This window comes from Carcharodon carcharias, chromosome 28, assembly GCF_017639515.1.
Source record: "Carcharodon carcharias isolate sCarCar2 chromosome 28, sCarCar2.pri, whole genome shotgun sequence".
NCBI classification, from domain to species: Eukaryota; Metazoa; Chordata; class Chondrichthyes; order Lamniformes; family Lamnidae; genus Carcharodon; species Carcharodon carcharias.
Genome location: NC_054494.1, coordinates 17,404,220 through 17,422,739, shown reverse-complemented (window position 1 = coordinate 17,422,739; position 18,520 = coordinate 17,404,220). Strand labels below are relative to the sequence as shown.

The following is an 18,520-nucleotide window of genomic DNA, read 5'->3' as shown; positions in this document are numbered from 1 at the left end:
TTCTGCTGGCACTAAGTTCAAATGGGAAGAAAGGGGTAGCCTTTAGAAGACAGTCAGCACTCCTGGAACCAAACACATATTCAAACCTATTTAAGAAGCAAAATTAGAAATGACTGACGAAAAAGAACGTGCTTAGAACCCCTCTGCATCAGTGCTTCCCAAACTGTTTCCACTGCAACCCCATTTCGAGGCTTCAAAATTGCAGTACCCCCTCAGTGGGAGCTGTGAGATCAGCAGGGGGGGGGAAAACCTGACAGTGTGGGCCGGGGGAAGACTTGAGAGGGCGAGATGGAGGGGCTCGTGAAAGCAGGTGGGGAAAGTGTCTAATCTTCAGGGGTTTTTAAAAAAACATCTCTTTATACTGGCTTTTTTTTTGGAGCAAGAATCAGGCTTCAAACATTGGTCAGATCGGCCACACCCACTATTAAAAGAAAAAGAGGGTTTTTTATTCATTCATGGGGCCAGCATTTACTGCCCATCCTTAATTGCCCATGAGAGGGTGCTGCTGAGTTGCCTTCTTGAACCGCTGCAGTCCACACGGTGTACGTACACCTGCAGTGCTGTTAGGGAGAACACTTCGGGATTTTGGCCCAGCGACAGTGAAGGCACCGCGATATATTTCCAAGTCAGGATGGCGAGTGGCTTGGAGGGGAACTTCCAGGTGGTGGTGTTTCCATGTGTCTGCTGCCCTTGCCCTTCTAGATGGTAGTGGCCAAGGGTTTGGAAGGTGCTGGGTTCTTGCAGTGCATCTAGTAGATGGTACACACTGCTGCCACTGTGCATTGGTGGTGGAGGAAGTGAATGTTTGTGGATGGGGTGCCAATCAAACAGATTGCTTTTCCCTGCATGGTGTCAAGCTTCTTGAGTGTTGTTGGAGCTACATTCATGCAGGCAAGTGGAGAGGGGCCTTGCAGCTGTTAACAAATCAGTCAGACCTCCACAGCAGCCATTGCTGCCTTGGAGCTCACGGCCCCATAATCTCATCTCATGAGCCCGCTGGGGGGTCGTGACCACCACTTTAGGAAACTGCTCTAAGTTTATAAACAGCAGTTATCAACTGTGATGAACTTGCTTCAAAGTAATACCTGCAAGTATATTACTAGTAGTTAAGAGGACATATAAGGTGACAGTTTCCCTAAGGTAAGGATACTTAACTTTAATTTTATACACAAAAGCTGAAGTTTCAAACTAAAATGTTGCAAATGATTTAATTTTGAAATTTCACACACAAATCCTGTTAGCATAACATGAAACGTTGAGGAATTATTCTTAGCAAGTGATCTTCACTTCATGCTGTCAGTGCAAAGTAAAAACATCACACCCGCCTCAAAAAAAATTAAAACAGGCCATTTTTTGGCCCATATAAAAGCATTCATGCCTAAACAAGCACTTCGCTCAGATAGGGGAACAAATTACTTGCATCACTGAAATTAGGTGTAAAATAGAGGCATAAAAATAAACTAAGTGTGAGATCTTGAAAATCCTCTGAATGAAGTGACTACGAAACACAAATTATTTTAAGACCCCCAATCAAATCTTAAAATCTCAAGATCCATTCTTACACTTTGCATCGCAAGTTAAATGCAAACATTTAATAAAGTCGATTGTATAGCGGGCTTTTCAATGTTCCACACTTAACTGAAGCTACCGTGAGCGGTCTGAGCTTACAGCTACTTCTAGATTGTCTAAAGGCCCTTGCTACTGGCGCTAGCTTCCACCGTTGGCTGAAAATGCAAACTAGCCACAATTTACCAAGGCACACAGGCAGGAAGATCATTTCTACAAATGTATAGGAAAGTGCTGTTCTGGCCACTAACCAACCAAGAACTGTTAAGTTTATCTCTGGTTTTCAGCCGGCTCTGAGTGGACAAAGGAGCCAGCATTATTAGTGCCACTATAATATAAATGCAGCTTACATTAGTGAAAGTGGACTTGCGATTTATTCTGAGCATATGCAAATCCTGTTGAGGATTGAAGATGCTTAGCTGTTTTAAAGAATTGCAGCTAATCTCTCCAATCAAAGGTATGTGCTCTTAACCCAAGGTGCTACCTGTACATTGAGTCACTTTTCTCCATTTATGTCAGCTGGCCAAAATTCTGGGGTTCTTTCGTTGCCAATTCATTCATTTCTTCTCATATTTTGCACTTATTTGGTTTGCTAGATGCCAGTTTAGGCTAGCTAGATGGGAGGAACTAGAGATTGCTTGCAATCTTCATTTCTCGCAGGTTCATTAATTCCACTCATGCCAGCAAACAGCATTCTGTTCCTGCTGTCACCAATGTTGAAAGTGTAAAGAGAAACAGAGGAATTCAAAGGTCTTTGAAGCCACTTCACCAACCTACAATAAGTGCACTCCCCACCTCTGACAAAAATCCATCACTTAACACCCCCCTCTCCCCATTTACGTAACAACTTATTACAATGAGCACAATATTCACCCACTAAGTAACAGTCCAACTGCACATTTTCCAAATCCAGTGCATGAAATTTATTAACTCTTCTCTGTATTTCAATTAGTTGTCAAAGCCATATTTCCCAAATAATGTACATTATGCATATACAATGTACTGGTTGAAGGAATAAAAGATTGAAATCAAGATAGCATGATAATACAAGAGTAGGTCTGAGAAAAAGAAAAGCTATGCAAAAGACATTGCCAACTAGACAGTTCCTCTACAATTTTGCATTGCCTTCGGTAAATGTAAATATTTTGTGTGGTTTCTGTTAATGAAAATCCTAAATATTATCCAGTGGTCGAAATGAAGTAAAGTAAATTATAAAAAATGGCTACTGCATTAATACTGAATAATTATGGTATCCCTGTGATGCCAAGTTGCTGGGTAGAGGAACACATTGTGCCCTTAGAGTGAGAAGGGAAAGTGTCAATGTTCCAAGAATATAAAGGTTCTGATGGATTAGAAATAGACTGGTAGAGAGACAAGAACAGACAAGAACAAGTGAAAGTTGAGATATTATCAACTGAAAATGTTTTGAGACTTGCACAATAGCTGGCAGCAGATAGTGTTTATATACTGAAAAATATCTCTACTTTACTTCAATTAATGTAATAAAAAGTGAAGGTACTATGACCGAGTGCTACTTAAACCTCTTTCCCACGTAAGAAATCTAGCCCCTAATTAGCCCCTAGTCTGCTCTATGAAATAGAACATTGATCTGAACTGATATACTATCAGTCAAGGTGAGGAAGTTTTCCAATAAAAGACAAAACCCATAACCTTAAAAACACTGAAGTAGTTGTTGGTACAAGAGGACGGTGTGGTAACACACAGGTTGACAACCGCAATATGGCAAATCTGATTTCAGCCACCCCAAGAGGGTGAGGAGGTCCTATGCAGAACACTGCAGAGAAAAAAATCCTCAGAAGTCAATACGAATCACAGTCACCAAGCAAAAGACACAAAATGGCAATGGCTTATGAGTGTGGTTGTAAAATGGTGTGGGATGCTAGGGCAGAATGTGAAAGGGGGAGACCAGTTTTAAAAAATAGAAAGACTTATTTTAACAAATCAAAATGTCCTTTGCCAAAAAAGTGCCAAAATTTAATAGGTAAGTTCCTATAAAATAGTTCACTTTGACAAAATGTGGGTGAGTAATGTAGTTGAAACATACCAAGGTTAAGTAAAAGTATCAGTACAAGAGTGAGATTACACCATTATGTTGCACACCAAAAGCAAACACACTACACTGCCTGTCATAGAATAGTTGTGAACATCATCTCAAAACCAGACATAACAGTTTGCTTAACCAAACATGGGAAAATAAATCTTAAGTACTGAGTAAAGATAGGTCAGTAACAGAAATTTAAAACTTATGACAAACATTTGCCACATCAATATTTTGAACTATAATTTTAATGGACAAAAATATATTCAGATGAAAACAGAACAGCTAAATATTGATGTGGCTGATAACCAGGGTGATGCATGACAGACTAGCTAAAGCAACTCTGGCTTGACTGCCATATTTTTTTTTTTAGGTGGTACAAGAGTGTGCCTTCTTTCTACTAACATAGTGAATCAATCAGTAAAGTACGTCTTTCAACCCATTAAGTTTCCCCAAGTTTACACATCAATGTTGTCCACCCCATTGTGCACCCTACCCCAGCTATTTAACCATTTGAGGGGGAAGGGCTGCATAAATAATCCCAATCCCCAAAGGTAATGAAGCAAAGTTTTAGAACACTCAAATAGCTCCACATCAATATTATTCAATAAGATTAAAAGCAAAATACTGCGGATGCTAGAGATCTGAAATAACAAAAAGTGCTGGAAAAACTCAGCAGTTCAGGCAGCATCTGTGGAGAGAGAAACAGAGTTAATGTTGAATCCAATATGACTCTTCCTTTGAACTCAGTTCCTGCCAGGCCTGCTGAACCTTCCAGCACTTTGTTCTCATTTCAAAATTATTCAATCTTGGTTTCCATAAATGGCCTCACACCTGTTCCAATAGCACAAATACTACTTCGATGTATTTGATCATTCTAGGTTCTCTTGATCTGATAACCTGCAAACCCCATTCCAAATAGATGTTTCTTAGCTCTGTTTTACTTGCAAGTTGTTCAACGTGGAACCAATGGCACTTGCTGGGATCTGTTTCACAGTTCCACTCCTTTATGGGGGCACAAGGCAGAGGAAAATAGTCTCTAATCTTGCATCTTGATTCAAGGTTCTGAACATTAAACCTAGAATCATAACATAGCCATCTGTATTAATTTGGCCATTTTACAGACCTGCTCTATGAATCCTCTCAAATCATTTCTATCTTCCATACTGTATGTCATTGTTCCCATGTTTATAACAGTAAGGGACCCAAATTACATGTCTATGGAAATCCAAAAGTTACTGCTCCCAGGTAGCAGCTTTAGTCCCATTTATTAACACCTCCTGTGCCCCGCTGCCAAACTAGATTTTCAATCCAGCTCACTAATGTGTCATTAATTCCACAAGTCCTAATTTGCATTAAATGCCTTCTGAAAATTAGGTTCAATGACCAGCACACATCCACTGGTTCAGTTATTGTCACAAAATAATTCTGGAAGATTACAGAAGCATCACCCGTCACTTCTAAATTCATGCTGACTACACTGTATGGACTCCCTGTCTTTTAACTGAGAACTGATAGTATCCCACATAATGCAATTAAGTATTTTCCCCATGACAGAAATTAAGCTCACTGGCTCTATAATTGCCAGGTTCATGCCTCACACACTGTCTTACATGCAAAGTTTATTAAAGTAAGTTTTAGTGTTTTCAAAATCTATTCAATTCTATTCATTTATTAACTCCGCAACTTTATGGGTACAGATCAGTAACAGTTTACATCAGACACAGGTTAGTTTAGCTTAATAGGTATATTCCAGTGTTTATACTCCACACAAGCCTCCTCCCATCAGTATATCCTTCTAAGCTTTCTCCCTGATGTACTTATATAACTTTCACTTAAGTGCATCCGTGGTATTCACCTCAAGCACTCCATGTAGAAGAGAGTTTCACATTTGCACCATTCTCTGGGGAAAAAAGTTTTTCTTGAATTCCTTACTGAATTTATTAGTCAATATTTTAGATTTACGGCCCATAATTTTGGACTTCCCCACAAGTGGAAATATCTTCTCGTCGACTCCTTCATAATTTAAAAGACCACTTAATTTTAATGACCTTTAGCTTTTCTAAAGACTACATTCTGTTCAGTCTTTCTTCATATTTCCGAAATGGACTTGATCAGCCAATTGAAGTCATTCTATGCCGTAATGACTCTATAACTCTCAGCTTGCTATCATCTTTTCTGCATTTTCTCCAGTGCATCTACATCCCTTTTGTAATACAGAGATCAGAACTATGCATTCACTCTCTTATTTTCCAATGAGTATATGATCTCCTTATTCTTCCACTATGCTGCACTATCTCACACTTAACTATACTGAAATTAATTTGCCAATTACACATTAACAAACTCAAAATGTATTTTGATGCAGTACCCTCAGTACTAACTATTTAATTTCCCACCACACCCTGACCCTCCCTCCCCCAATTTGGTGTCATTTACAAATTGTGATATGGTACTATGGCTCCCAAGTCCAAATAATTATGTAAATGGTGAACCAACAGCGGTCCCAGCAATTCCTGTGGAACACCACTTCCCATCTTCCACCAGTCAGAATAACTACCATTAACCTCTACTATTTTCTATTCTGCAGCCAGTTTGCTATCCATTCTGCTATTTATCCCCTAGATCCATATATTCAGACCTTTGTCATGTGTCCATTATGTGGTATGTTAGTGAAAGCCTTTTGAAAATCCATGTATATTACATTCCTTGCATTAGTCTTGTCAAGCCTTTGTTACTTCTTCAAAGAATTCAACAATGTTGTTCAATGTTGTTGAAATCCGTGCTATTAATTTTATTTTCACTTTCTCAATGTTTGTCTATTGCATCTTTTGAGTAAAGATTGTAAAATCTTTCCTTCAACTGATATGTGCCATATCTTTTATGAAATATAGAAATATCTTTAAATAAATATAGAAATACCTTTATCTGCCTGCTAATCCTTTGGTACTCTTCGTTTTTTATATATAAATTTCCCTAGCATATCACTTATCTCCTTTCTATCTATCTTAAATGTCTTGATATCCTTTTAGAACGCTTTTTGTAAGGTCATATCCACCTGGTCAGTCTGCCTTGTTAAGAACTGAGGCAAAGTAACTATTCAATATTGTCATTTCACTATCAGCATGTGAATTTATTTTGTGCATCCCTTAGTGGTCCTATCCCAATCTTAAATTGTCCTTTTGTCATTTATGTCTATAGAAAGCCTTGCTGCTCATATTTGTATTCCTTGATGATTTCATTTTATCATTTCTCTCTGCCTTTTTTAAAAACCTACTTCTAAACCTTTTCATAATCTTTTATCATCCTCTCCTTTATTCTGTGTATTTAATATATGTTGTTTACTTAAGTTTAAAATTTACCCGTATCTTCTTTATTCATCCATGTGTCTCATTACTGGCCAATTTGTTTTTTTAAGCAGAATGTATATTTCTTCTGGACTCTATTGGTAAACTTTCTAAAATATTTCACATTGCTGTTGTCATTTTTTTTATTCCAGTTTATCTTCTCTCATTCCACCTTAAACCCCTCAGCTTTTTTCCAAATCTGTGTATGATCTCTGGCTTACTTATGTCTCTCTCAACTGTTATCTTAAACCTTACTATGTTGTGATCACTGTTAAAGAAAAGAAAGACTTGCATTAATATAGCACTTTTCATGACCACCACGGTTTAAAGCCAATGATGTATTTTTGAATTGTAGTCACTGTTGCAAGTAGGAAATGCAGCAGCCAATCTGCACACAGCAAACTCCCACAAACAGCAATGTGATAACCAGTTTTTGTGACAGTACAGTACTCCCTCAGTGCAGCACTGAAGTGTCAGCCTAGGTTTATGCTCAGGTCCTGGAGTGTGACTCGAACTCACAATTGTCTGACTCAGAGGTGAAAGTGCTAACCAGCTGAGCCAGGGCTGAAACACTATTTGCTCCCCTACACTTCCCTGTATTCTCCCTTGCCTATGTAAATAGGTCATCATAGTCCTGCAGTAAACAATCTTCTCCTCCCTCAAACTGGAAGCAAATAAGATTTTAAGCACACTTTTTTACTAACGGCCCCTAAATATAGCGATGCCAACCTTTATTATACATGAATCAATCTGGCCGCAATTCATCAAATGGCAACAGTGCATCACAAATCATATCATCTGTCATAGAATCATACACATTTAAGGCACAGAAAGAGGCCATTTGGTCCATTGTCTCTGTGCTGGCTGAATGAGTTATCCAGCCTGATCTCCCTTTCCAAGTCTTGGTCTGCTGCCTTGCGGCACTTCCAAGTGTCTATCTGAGTACTCCTTAAATGTGATCAGGGATTCTGTCTCCAGTACCCTTTCCGGCAGCAAGTTCCAGATCCCCACCACCCTCTGGATGAAAACATTTCCTCTCAACTTCCCTCTAACAATTACTTCTACCAATTACTTTAAATTTATGACTCTGCACCAATGACCTCTCTGGTCAGGAAAACAGGCCCTTTCTATCCAATCTATCTGGGCCCCTCAACTTTATACCCCTCAATTAAATCTCCCCTCAACCTCCTTTATTCTAAAGAGAACACCATCCTATCCAATTTTTCCTTACAGTTAAAATTTTCCAATCCTGGCAATATCATACCGTGTGATGTGTGATCACATGCTTCCCGTAACATAGTGACCATAACTACACATTGTACTCTTGCTGTGGCCTAGTGTTTTATACAGTTCTAGCATAACCTCCTTGCTCCTGTACTCTATACCTCAGCTAATAAGGTGGTTCAGAAGGCATACGGGAAACTTTATCTATTGTCCTGCTCCTCATTGGTTGGGAGGAGGGGGAGGGGGGGAATCTGTGGACATTCACTTCAAAATCCCTCTGCTCCTCTACATTTCTCAGTATCCTACCATTTATCACGCATTCCCTTGCCCAAATGCATAACCTCACACTTCTCCACACTGAATTCCATTTGCCAATTTTGTCTACCTGACCACAGATGTCTTCCTGCAGTGAACAGCTTTCTTCCTCACTATCAACCACACTCTCAACGGGCCAATACTAATCTTTTGCCTGCAATGCTTGCCAACTGGCTTCAGTATACTGTTCGACAACCCAGAAGCAATGGTTACCCAACAGAAAGCCACAAGATTAGAATAGATAGATAACATAGACTAGTGCATGCTCAGAGGCTGATCAACCACACAAAACTCATTTCAAATACCAAAATATTCTTTGAACCATCTGATCAACATGTTTCCAAGTCCATGTAGAACTGATTGGTTGGTTGATTCTACTAATGTACTACAAAGTAGGAAAGCAGACTGTCATTAAGTCTTCAAAATGGCTTCATATCTTAAATACTAAAATAACCGAACTTTTTTTGTTGAATACCAAAGCTATACATCAAGGACAGAAACAAAATAAATACACAAGCTATATCATTAATATAAAAGTCAATGTAATATGAATAAGGAACACAACTTGCTCCCGAACAAGTTTCAATCGAAACGATGAAGACGGGTTCCTCTTCTAAACAGTCAAACTCTACACTAACATACATGAGCTTACACCAGGTGAAAGGCAGCCAAAAACCAGGCAAGCCCTTTCTTGAACAATTAAGTAAGTGTGTTATTCATATTTTTCACATTTATAGGCACAGGCAGCAAAGCTCCTACTCCACAACATTTCTGTACCTTATTTGCTTACAAAGTTCAATGGCCCAGTTTCAAAAAAAAATGGAAAGCAAGTAGGCTGCGAAGTAGCCCTGCATTCTCGAAAGATACATTTTGAGCATGATTATGAGTTTATGAGGCACATTCTTAATGTTGATTAGCATCTTCAAAGCAGCATTTAAACATGAACTGAAAGCTAACACTTTTATGGCCATTTTCCTACATTCACAGAATCATTAGTGCAGAAGGAGGTCATTTGGCCCATCGAATCTACACTGGCTCTCTGAGAGAGCATTCTATCTAGTCCCACTCCCCCGCTTTATCTCCATAACCTTGCACATTCTCTCTTTTCAGGTAGCAATTCAATTCCCTTTGGAATACCTCAATCGAACCTGCCTCCACCACCCTCCCATGAAGTTCGTTCCAGACTCAAACCATCCTCTGGGTGAAATCTTTTTTTTCCCTTCACCTCACTGTTACTTCTTTTGCCACAACCTGTGGCCTCTAGTTCTTGATGTACTCTTGAGTGGGAACAGTTTTTCACTATCTACCCTGCCCATACCCCCCAGAATCTTGAATACTTCGATCAAATCTCCTCTCAGCCTTCTTTTCTCCAACAAAATCAGTCCCAACCTCTCCAATCTATCCTCATAGCTACAGTTCTTTACCCCGGAATCATTCTGTACTCTCACCAATGCCTTCACGCCCCTCCTCAAGTATGGCGTCCAGAACCGGACGCAGTTCTCCGGATGAGGCCTAAAAAGTGTCTTATAAAAGTTCAACATGACCTCCTTACTCTTGTACTCAATGCCCCTATTAATAAAACCTAAGATACTAAATGTTTTATTAACTGTTCTCTCAACATACCCTGCCATCTTCAATGACCCACGTGCATATACACCTAGTTCCCTTTGTCCCTGCACCTCCTTTAGAGTTTCTCCCATTGTTTTATACTGTTGCTCCATATTCCTCCTGCCAAAATCAATCACTTAATTATTTATCAATCTTTAATAGGGGGAGGCAATGGCGTAGTGGTATTGTCGCTGAACTAGTAATCCAGAGACCCATACAGAAAAACATACTTGAGCTCATCCTCACCAACCTACCTGCTGTAGATCCATCTGTCCATGACAGTATCGGTAGGAGTGAAGACCGCACAGTCATCGTGGAGATGAAGTCCCGCCTTCACATTGAGGATACCCTCCATCGTGTTGTGTGGCACTACCACAGTGCTAATGGGATAGATTTCGAACAGGTCTAGCAACTCAAGACTGGGCATCCATGAGGCACTGAGGGCCATCAACAGCAGAATTGTACTCAAACACAATCTGTAATCTCATGGCCCGGCATATTCCTCACTCTACCATAACCGTCAAGCCAGGGGATCAACCATGGTTCAATGAAGAGTGCAGGGGGGCATGCCAGGAGCAGCAGCCTAAAAATGAGCTGTCAACATGGTGAAGCTTTAACACAGGGCTACTTGCGTGCCAAACAACATAAGCAGCAAGTGATAGAAGGGCTAAGAGATCCCATAACCAACGGATCAGATCTAAGCTCTGCAGTCCTGCCACATCCACGGTGGTGGACAATTAAACAACTCACTGGAGGAGGAGGCTCCACAAACATCCCCATCCTTAATGATGGAGGAGCCCAGCACATCAGTGCAAAAAGATAACGCTGGCATTGTAATGCTACAACCTTCAGCCAGAAGTGCCGAGTGGATGATCCAACTCGGCCTCCTCCAGAGGACCCAGGCATTACAGATGCTAGGCTTCAGCCAATTCGATTCACTCCACCTGATATCAAGAAACAGCTGAAGGCATTGGGCCCTGACAATATTCCGGCAATAGTACTGAAGACTTGTGCTCCAGAACTTGCTTTGCCCCTAGCCAAGCTGTTCCAGTCTGGCTACAACACTGGCATGTACCCGGCTATGTGAAAAATTGCCCAGGTATGTCCTATACACAAAAAGCAGGACAAATCCAACCTGGCCAATTACCGCTCCATCAGTCTACTCTCCATCATCAGTAAAGTAATGGAAGGGGTCATCAACAGTGCTATCAAGCGGCACTTGCTTAACAATAACCTGCTCACTGACACCCAGTTTGGGTTCTGCCAGGGACACTCAGCTCCTGACCTCATTACAGCCTTGATTCAAACATGGACAAAAGAGCTGAACTCCCGAGGTGAGGTAAGAGTGACTGCCCTTCACAGCAAGGCCGCATTTGACAGAGTGTGGCATCAAGAAGCCCCAGCAAAACTGGAGTCAATGGGAATCAGGGGGAAAGCTCTCCACTAATTGGAGTCATACCAAGCACAAAGGAAGATGGCTGTGGTTGTTGAAGGTCAGTCATCTCAGTTCCAGGACATCACTGCAGGAGTTCCTCACGGTAGTCTCCTTGGCCCAACCATCTTCAGCTGCTTCATCAATGACCATCCTTCTATCATAAGGTCAGAAGTGGGATTGTTCACTGATGTTTGCACAATGTTTAGCACTATTCGCGACTCCTCAGACACTGAAGGAGTCCATGTCCAAATGCAGCAAGGCCTGGACAATATCCAGGCTTAGGCTGACAAGTGTCAAGTAACATTCACGCCACACAAGTGTCAGGCAATGACCATCTCCAACAAGAGAGAATCCAACCATCACCCCTTGATGTTCAATGGCATCACCAACACTGATTCCCCCAGTATCAAAATCCTAGGGGTTACCATTGACTAGAAACTGAACTGGACTAGCCATATAAATGCTGTGGCTACAAGAGCAGGTCAGAGGTTAGGAATCCTGCAACAAGTAACCCACCTCCTGACACCTCAAAACCTGTCCACCATCTACAAGGCACAAGTCAGGAGTGTGATGGAACATTCTCCACTTGCCTGGATGAGTGCAGCTCCCACAACAATCAAGAAGCTTGACACCATCCAGGACAAAGCAACCCGCTTGATTGGCACCACATCCACAAACATTCACTCCTTCCACCACCAACACACAATAGCAGCAGTGTGTACCATCTACAAGATGCACTGCAGGAATTAATCAAGGTTCCTTAAACAGCACATTCCAAACCCATGACCACTACCATCTAGAAGGACAGAGGCAGCAGATAGATGGGAACACCACCATCTGGAAGTTCCCCTCCAAGTCACTCACCATCCTGACTTGGAAATATATCACTGTTCCTTCACTATTGCTGGGTCAAAATCCTGGAACTCCCTTCCTCAACCGCACTGTAGGTGTACCTACACCACATGGATTGCAGTGGTGCAAGAAGGCAGCTCACCACCACCTTCTCAAGGGCAACTAGGGATGGGCAATAAATGCTGGCCCAGCCAGCGAAGCCCACATCCCATGAGTGGATAAAAAAATTCAAGCTATTATATCTCAAAGAATAATTCTTTTCATTTAAAAGCTGTAGTGTTACATTGCTATTGCTTCATGAAACTAATGCAAAAAATTCTACACAAGTGCATAAATGTCACACCCTGTCTATCCACAGAGCAGTCAGATAAGAAAAAATGTACCAATCTGCTTCTGTTGAAAAATTTAAGGTAGACTAGTTTACGAGCACCTCAAGTCATCGCAAGTCCCCACAACCACTTATCTCTATCGATCATTATACATGAAATCGCAGTATTTCAAAATATTCAGAAAGATCAATGTTTTGAAATGCTCATATACTTTTTTGCTATCATAGGAAAGTGAAATGACAACAGTAAAAAAAAACACATTCACTCAAGGTGCAAATGTAAGCAGTTTGTGATAAAAATTCTTCTGTACCAAACGTTTAATGCCATGTATTAATCTTTAAAATGGGTCCTCTTCCCTCACTCCCCAAAAGGCCTCAAATTGGATTTATTATCGATACTGCTCTACCAGTCAGTATTATTAAACGATCCTCAAACGCAAGCTTTGTTTACAAATGGGAAACTGACTTCCCTCCAGCAATCATGCAGCCAGACACTGGTGGTGCAGCGTGCAATTCCTCGGCGCCTTAAAAAAACAAAAGCTGTATTAAGAGCACTTGACAACACCTATAAACATGATTTTTGAAAAAAGACAGATGGTGTTTGAAACATACTGTAAGTCAGGAAATATTCACGGAACGAATGTTTCACACAGAGGTTGCAAGCATCTTCCTGCATAAAAAAGGATGTGACAAATCTGTGCGCTTGTGGTCAATATAAATTTGCAGAAAACTAATTGAACAAAAACTAAATTTAACCACATTTCCTGATTTGCACTTTTTTTTATTTGGGGATAGATAACATAACCATCACCATTACGACAGGATATTTAATAGCTACACATTTCAACGTTAAAGGTCTATCAAAATCCCAGAACAGGTTATCACAATATACATAAAATTAAAGTCAGCAGCCAAATTTTATCTGCCTTAAAGGAATTTAACATTAAACTTTAGAACTGCAATATTTCTGGGACACTGGCTCTCTAAAACAACAAATGTAAAACAGCACAGAATTCAATTAAAATACAGGAACAAAACCGACAATGCATTTTACACTAGCTAAAGCTCAACTACCACCTTCAGGGATAAACCACTTTTTATCAATTCTACCTCAACACAACCTGAATTAAGATGTAATTCCCCTATGTTGCTGTTCGCATACAATGCTGAAACCCGCGAACAAAGGAATGGGGAGCGGGGAGAGGCAGAGAGACTCGAATGGCAAATACGATATCACAACCGTGTAAACGTTTAAATTAAGCAGCCCTGGACCTTTATCAATAACAGTTTCCATTCATCTCTCAAACAAGAACGGATTTCACATAAAATCCGCCATCTGTTGCGAGCGTTAAAACGAAAATAAATATCTGCGAGCTACAGAGAGAGAAAGCCCGCGATTTCCCTGCAATTATGGATTATAACCAGGCGTTAATTCGAAACCTTTTACATTAGCACTTCTCTCATTGAGGCAGGGTCGACATTAGCTTTCCACCGAGGCTCGAATAAATATGTTTGGATTGGAGAGAGGCTGCTGAAATCCGAGGTTTCCTTTTTACCTTCCCATCAGACTGCAGGTGACAGGGTGTTTCAAAGCAAACAAAAGAGCATCTCAAAATGATGGGGCCAGAACAGGAGAAATATCGAGGCACAACAACCAGAGGACGGGGCTGTCAGAACATAGACAGAAAGGCAACACTCCCAACAAGATTGCAATAGCAAGGAAACTCAATAAATCCAAAGTTGTTACAGTGCCCAAAATATATACGAATAGGCTTTAAAAAAATAAACAAAAACAATATGATCACTGTGCAAACCTCCTGCTTTGTCCTTGAATTGTGACTAGAGAGCTATTTGCTGCCCCAAAACATAAGGCTGGCTGGATTGAGGCCAGTGAGCACAATTACCACAAAGAGTAAACATGTTGCAACTCATTAAAAGAACAGAATTGCGGCGACAGAAGCTATATGAGCTCTTTATATACGTTGTGAACCTCCCCCTCTTATTGCAACTGCCTAGGGGGTGGCTGGGGTAGGAGAAACCAAGGGAGGGTGATCTGCAATATTTGGGTACGAGGAAAAAGAGAGGCACCCCCATCCCAGGCAAGCTACAGAGCACGTGGAGGGAAGAGACTAACTATTGGAGGGGGGTGTGAAGGGGGGGAGAGAGAGGGGGGAAGAGAGAGAGGAAGAGAGGGAAGAGGAAGAGAGGGAAGAGAGAAGGGGAAGAGAGAGAGAGGAAGAGAGAGAGAAGAGTAAGAGAGGGAAGAGAGAGAGGGGGAAGAGAGAGAGGAAGAGAGAAGGGGGGAAGAGAGAGAGGAAGAGAGAAGGGGGGAAGAGAGAGAGAGAGGAAGAGAGAGAGAGGAAGAGAGAGAGGAAGAGGAAGAGAGGGAAGAGTAAGAGAGGGGAAGAGAGAGAGAGGAAGAGAGAAGGGGGGAAGAGAGAAGGGGGAAGAGAGAAGGGGGAGAGAGAAGGGGGAGAGAGAAGGGGGGAAGAGAGAGAGGGGGAAAGAGAGAGAAGGGGAAGAGAGAAGGGGGAGAGAGAAGGGGGGAGAGAGAGAAGAAGAGGGAAAGGGGGGGAAGAGTGAGAGAGGAAGAGAGAAGGGGAAGAGAGAAGGGGAAGAGAGAAGGGGAAGAGAGAGAGGAAGAGAGGGAAGAGGAAGAGAGGGAAGAGGAAGAGAGGGAAGAGGAAGAGAGAGGGGGGAAGAGAGAGGGGGGAAGAGAGAGGGGGGAAGAGAGAGAGGGGAAGAGAGAGGGGGGAAGAGAGAGGGGGGAAGAGAGAGGGGGGAAGAGAGAGGGGGGAAGAGAGAGGGGGGGAAAGGAAGAGGGGGAAGAGGGGAGAAGAGAGAGAATGAGTGGAGGGAAGAGAGAGTGAGTGGGGGGAAGAGAGAAAGTGGGGGGAAGAGAGAAAGTGGGGGGAAGAGAGAAAGTGGGGGGAAGAGAGAAAGTGGGGGGGGAAGAGGAAGAGAGGGGGGAAGAGAGAGAGGGGAGGGGGAAGAGAGAGAGGGGAGGGGGAAGAGAGAGAGGGGAGGGGGAAGAGAGAGAGAGAATGGGGGGAAGAGAGTGGGGGAAGAGAGAGAATGGGGGGAAGAGAGAGAGAGTGGGGGGAAGAGAGAGAGAGGGGGGGGGGGAAGAGAGAGAGAGGGGGGGGGGGAAGAGAGAGAGAGAGGGGGGGGGAAGAGAGAGAGAGGGGAGGGAAGAGAGAGAGAAGGGGGGAGAGGGATGACACAAAGATTGGAAGATTGGCCGGGTGGTTAACAGTGAGGTTGAGTGTCTTGGGCTACATGAAGATATAGACGGGATGGTCAAATGGGCAGATAAGTCTCAGATGGAATTTAACCCTGAAAAGTGTGAGGTGATACACTTTGGAAGGAGTAATTTGACAAGAAAGTATTCAATGAACAGCATGGCACTAGGAAGCTCTGAGGAACAAAGGGACCTTGGCGTGTGTGTCCATAGATCTTTGAAGGCGGAGGGGCATGTTAGTGGGGTGGTGAAAAAGGCATACAGGACACTTGCCTTTATCAATCGAGCCATAGATTACAAAAGTAGGGAGGTCATGTTGGAGTTGTATAGAACCTTGGTAAGGCCACAGCTGGAGTACTGTGTGCAGTTCTGGTCGCCATATTATAGGAAGGATGTGATTGCACTGGAGGGGATGCAGAGGAGATTCACCAGGATGGTGCCTGAGATGAAACATTTAAGTTATGAAGAGAGGTTGGATAGACTTGGGTTGTTTTCGTTGGAGCAGAGAAGACCGAGGGACGACCTGATCGAGGTGTACAAGATTATGAGGGGCATGGAAAGGGTGGATAGGGAGCAGCTGTTCGTTCCCCTTAGTTGAAGGGTCAGTCACAAGGGGGAATAAGTTCAAGGTGAGGGGCAGGAGGTTTAGGGGGGGATGTAAGGAAAAACTTTTTTACCCAGAAGGTGGTGATGGTCTGGAATGTGCTACCTGGGAGGGTGGTGGAAGCGGGTTGCATCACATCCTTTAAAAAGTACCTAGATGAGCACTTGGCACGTCATAACATTCAAGGCTATGGGCCAAGTGCTGGTAAATGGGATTAGATAGGTCAGGTGTTTCTCATGTGTGGGTGCAGACTCGATGGACAGAAGGACCTCTCAGAAGGGAAATACCTCTACCTCTGAGCCAGAAGCTGCAGCTTCAAGTCCCACCCTAGGACTTGATGGCGATCATAACATGGCCAAACAGGTTGATTATCAACTTGTAAATCCTTCCAATACACTTAAGGCAGGCGGTCAGGGCAGGAGGATCTCCTGGTCAGCCGTACTTAATGCAGAGTGGCACCCCTCAAGCTATAGCCTCCGGTGACACGATCAGCCATGATCTTGTTGAAGGGTGAAGCAGGCTTGAGGGGCTGAAAGACCTAATCCCACTTCAAATTCATATTTGAATGTGACAGGCCAGTGACTTGCACCAGAAAAACTAACCATGGAAACAGACATAAGCATGTATTGTGTCTTCCTCATGTCATGAGAAACAGGAAGCTTACAACAATGGGGGAACTGGGAAAAAACCCCAAGGCAAGGGGGCAGGCGGGGTGTATGGGTGGGGGGGCGGGGTGTATGGGTGGGGGGGCGGGGTGTATGGGTGGGGGGGCGCGGGGTGTATGGGTGGGGGGGGTGAATGGGGGGTGTATGGGGGGGATGGGGGGTGCATGGGGGGGTGTATGGGAGATGGGGGGGCGTATGGGGGGATGGGGGTGTATGGGTTTTGGGGGGATGGGGGTGTATGGGGAGGATGGGAGGAGATGGAGGTGGGGGGTGGATGGGAGGTGGGGGGTGGATGGGAGGTGGGGGGGTGTGAGGGTGGGTGTGGGGTGTGTTGGTGTGGGGGTAGAGATAAACACACAGGAGGAAATAGATAAACACTTGGGGGGGGGCATGAATACCCATGGGGGGGGGGGGGGGAGAAGATCAACACACAGGGGTGGGGAGTAATACCTGGGGCAAGAATCAACACCAGGGAGGGTCAATACCCAGGGTTGGTCAATACCCGGGGGGGGGGGGTGGGGTGATCAATACCCCGGGAGGGGGGGGGGATCAATACCCTTTGGGGGGGGGGGTGGGGTGGGGTGATCAATATCTTGGGGGCGATCAATACCCTAGGGGGAATCAATACCCTGGGGGGGGGGGGGGTGAGGCGATCAATAGCCTGGGGGGGCGATCAATACCCTGGGAGGGGGGATCAATACCCTGGGAGGGGGGATCAATACCCCGGGGGGGGGGGGGGGGGGGGATCAATACCCGGGGTGGGGGGCGGGGGGTTGATCAACACCCGGACCCTCTCTGCCTCCTCCCCTGGCCGGTCTCCAGCTGTAAACACAGCCCCGCTCGGTGACCGGGACCCGCTCCCTCTCCCTCACTCACTCACACACTCCCTGTGTCCCTCCCTCACTCTGTCACTCACTCACCCTCGCCTCCGCTCCGATGTCCTGGTTCTATAGTGGAGGCTGAGGCGGCGGCGCTACCGGGCACTGCGGTAAACACGGACAGGGAGCCAGCGGCGGATCCACCGAGAGCGGCCCCCGCTCACCAACTGCGCAAAAAAAAAACAGCGTCGACCCTTTGCGTGCGCGTCCCCCGCGGGAGGAGCCGGCGTGAGCGCCCCCCCCCCCACCCCCGCGGAGGGAGGCCGACGTGCACGCCCCCGTGCCAGTGATGCGCGCGCCTGCACCCTCCTGGGATGACCCACTCCGCCAAAGTCAGAACCTGATCTTAACTCAGAGCAGATTCAGGGTCAGTAACAGTGAGGGAGGCAAATTAAATG

At 43.9% G+C, this 18,520-nt stretch overlaps 1 protein-coding gene across 3 annotated transcripts in view; it reads right to left on the bottom strand.

Moving 5' to 3' along the window:
* LOC121270754 (mitogen-activated protein kinase 8) overlaps nucleotides 1-18,282 on the bottom strand; it is a 94,245-nt gene extending 75,963 nt beyond the window's left edge. For 2 of the 3 annotated variants that reach the window (XM_041176148.1, XM_041176150.1), the window contains exon 1: nucleotides 18,165-18,282. The gene's annotated coding sequence lies outside the window, so the exon portion shown is untranslated. Of the gene's footprint in view, nucleotides 1-14,548; nucleotides 14,652-18,164 lie in introns of those variants that run through there. The other variant, XM_041176149.1, reaches the window with a different exon arrangement.
* Between the last annotated feature and the right edge of the window lie 238 nt (nucleotides 18,283-18,520).